Genomic DNA, 3,565 nt, shown 5'->3' with positions numbered 1-3,565 from the left:
GATTGCTGTGGCCAAAACTTCCAAAACTATGTTGAATAGTAGTGGTGAAAGTGGGCACCCTTGTCGTGTTCCTGGCTTTAGGGGAAATGCTTTCAATTTTTCACCATTGAGGATAATGTTTGCTGTGGGTTTGTCATATATAGCTTTTATTATGTTGAGGTATATTCCTTCTATTCCTGCTTTCTGGAGAGTTTTTATCATAAATGGATGTTGACTTTTGTCAAAGGCTTTCTCTGCATCTATTGAGATAATCATATGTCTTTTATTTTTCAATTTGTTACTGTGGTGTATTACATTGATTGATTTGCAGATATTGAAGAATCTCTGCATCCCTGGGATAAAGCCCACTTGGTCATGATGTATGATCTTTTTAATGTGTTGTTGGATTCTGATTGCTAGAATTTTGTTAAGGATTTTTGCATCTATGTTCATCAGTGATATTGGAGTGTGGTTTCTTTTTTTGTGGCATCTTTGTCAGGTTTTGGTATTAGGGTGATGGTGGCCTCATAGAATGAGTTTGGAAGTTTACCTTCCTCTGCAATTTTCTGGAAGAGTTTGAGTAGGATAGGTGTTAGCTCTTCTCTAAATTTTTGGTAGAATTCAGCTGTGAAGCCATCTGGAGCCACCGGGCTTTTGTTTGCTGGAAGATTTCTGATTACAGTTTCAATTTCCATGCTTGTGATGGATCTGTTAAGATTTTCTATTTCTTCCTGGTTCAGTCTTGGAAAGTTGTACTTTTCTAAGAATTTGCCCATTTCTTCCAAGTTGTCCATTTTATTGGCATATAATTGCTGATAATAGTCTCTTATGATCCTTTGTATTTCTGTGTTGTCTGTTGTGATCTCTCTATTTTCATTTATAATTTTATTGATTTGATTTTTCTCCCTTTGTTTCTTGATGAGTCTGGCTAATGGTTTGTCAATTTTATTTATCCTCTCAAAGAACCAGCTTTTGGCTTTGTTGATTTTTGCTATGGTCTTTTTTGTTTCTTTTGCATTGATTTCTGCCATAATTTTTTAAGATTTCTTTCCTTCTACTAACCCTGGGGTTCTTCATTTCTTCCTTTTCTAGTTGCTTTAGGTGTAGAGTTAGGTTATTATTTGACTTTTTTCTTGTTTCTTGAAGTATGCCTGTATTGCTATAAACCTTCCCCTTAGCATTGCTTTTACAGTATCCCACAGGTTTGGGGTTGTTGTGTTTTCATTTTCATTCGTTTCTATGCATATTTTGATTTCTTCTGCGATTTGCTGGTTATTGAGCAGTGTGTTGTCCAGCTTCCATACGTTGCAATTTTTACTAGTTTTTCTCCTGTAATTGAGATCTAATCTTACTGCATTGTGGTCAGAAAAGATGCTTGGAATGATTTCAATTTTTTTGAATTTACCAAGGCTAGACTTATGGCCCAGGATGTGATCTATCTTGGAAAAGGTTCCATGTGCGCTTGAGAAAGAGGTGAAATTAATTGTTTTGGGGTGAAATGTCCTATAGATATCAATTAAGTCTAACTGGTCTATTGTATCATTTAAAGTTTGTGTTTCCTTGTTAAGTTTAGTTGATCTATCCATAGGTGTGAGTGGGGTATTAAAGTCTCCCACTATTATTGTGTTATTGTTAATTTCCCCTTTCATACTTGTTAGCATTTTTCTTACATATTGCAGTGCTCCTATGTTGGGTGCATATATATTTATAATTGTTATATCTTCTTCTTGGAGTGATCTTTTGATCATTATGTAGTGTCCTTCTTTGTCTCTTTTCACAGCCTTTGTTTTAAAGTCTTTTTTATCTGATATGAGTATTGCTACTCCTGCTTTCTTTCGGTCTCTATTTGCGTGGAATATCTTTTTTCCAGCCCTTCACTTTCAGTCTGTATGTGTCCCTTGTTTTGAAGTGGGTCTCTTGTAGACAACATTTATAGGGGTCTTGTTTTTGTATCCATTCAGCCAGTCTTTGTCTCTTGATTGCGCATTCAACCCATTTATGTTTAAGGTAATTATTGATAAGTATGATCCCGTTGCCATTTACTTTATTGTTTTGGGTTTGAGTTTATACTCCCTTTTTGTGTTTCCTGTCTAGAGAAGATCCTTTAGCATTTGTTGGAGAGCTGGTTTGGTGGTGCTGAATTCTCTCAGCTTTTCCTTGTCTGTAAAGCTTTTGAATTCTCCTTCATATTTGAATGAGATCCTTGCTGGGTACAGTAATCTGGGCTGTAGGTTATTTTCTTTCATCACTTTAAGTATGTCTTGCCATTCCCTTCTGGCCTGAAGAGTTTCTATTGAAAGATCAGCTGTTATCCTTATAGGAATCCCCCTGTATGTTATTTGTTGTTTTCCCCTTGCTGCTTTTAATATTTGTTCTTTGTGTTTGATCTTTGTTAATTTGATTAATATGTGTCTTGGGGTTTTTTGCCTTGGGTTTATCCTGTTTGGGACTCTCTGGGTTTCTTGGACTTGGGTGATTATTTCCTTCCTCATTTTAGGGAAGTTTTCAAGTATCATCTCTTCAAGTATTTTCTCATGGTCTTTCTTTTTGTCTTCTTCTTCTGGAACTCCTATGATTCGAATGCTAGGGCATTTAACATTGTCCCAGAGGTCTCTGAGATTGTCCTTATTTCTTTTTTCTTTGTTGTTTTTCTTTTTTCCTCTCTGATTCATTTATTTCTACCATTCTATCTTCTACCTCACTAATCCTATCTTCTGCCTCCATTATTCTACTATTTGTTCCCTCCAGAGTATTTTTGATCTCATTTATTGCATTACTCATTATATATTGACTCTTTTTTATTTCTTCTAGGTCCTTGTTAAACCTTTCTTGCATCTTCTCAATCCTTGTCTCCAGGCTATTTATCTGTGATTCCATTTTGTTTAAGATTTTGGATCATTTTCACTATCATTATAATGAAATTTCTTATACTGGAATTCTTTATCAGGTAGACTCCCTGTCTCTTCCTCTTTTGTTTGGTTTGGCGGGCATTTATCCTGGTCCTTTACCTGCTGGGTATTCCTCTGTTTCTTCATCTTGTTTATATTGCTCTGTTTGTTTCTGTATTCTGGCAGTTTATGGAGTTCTCTTTATTGTGGAGTTTCCTCACTGGGGGTGAGGTTGTACGAGTGGCTTGTCAAGGTTTCCTGGTTAAGGAAGCTTGTGTCGGTGTTCTGGTGGGTGGAGCTGGATTTCTTCTCTCTGCAGTGCAACAAAGTGTCCAGTAATGAGTTATGAGATGTCAGTGGATTTGGAGTGACTTTGGGCAGCCTGTATATTGAAGCTCAGGGCTATGTTCCTGTGTTTCTGGAGAATTTGCGTGGTATGTCTTGCTCTGGAACTTGTTGGCCCTTGGGTGGTGCTTGGTTTCAGTGTAAGTATGGAAGCATTTGATGAGCTCCTGTCAATTAATGTTTCCTGGAGTCAGGAGTTCTCTGGTGTTCTCAGGATTTGGACTTAAGCCTCCTGCTTTTGGTTTTCAGTCTTATTTTTACAGTAGCCTCAAGACTTCTCCATCTATACAGCACCGTGATAAAACACCTTGGTTAAAGATGAAAAGTTTCTCCACAGTGAGGGACACCCAGAG

The sequence above is a fragment of the Bos mutus genome, chromosome X, assembly GCF_027580195.1.
Source record: "Bos mutus isolate GX-2022 chromosome X, NWIPB_WYAK_1.1, whole genome shotgun sequence".
Classification (NCBI taxonomy): Eukaryota; Metazoa; Chordata; class Mammalia; order Artiodactyla; family Bovidae; genus Bos; species Bos mutus.
The sequence above is the reverse complement of the archived record's forward strand: the minus strand, read 5'-3'. Positions refer to the sequence as shown.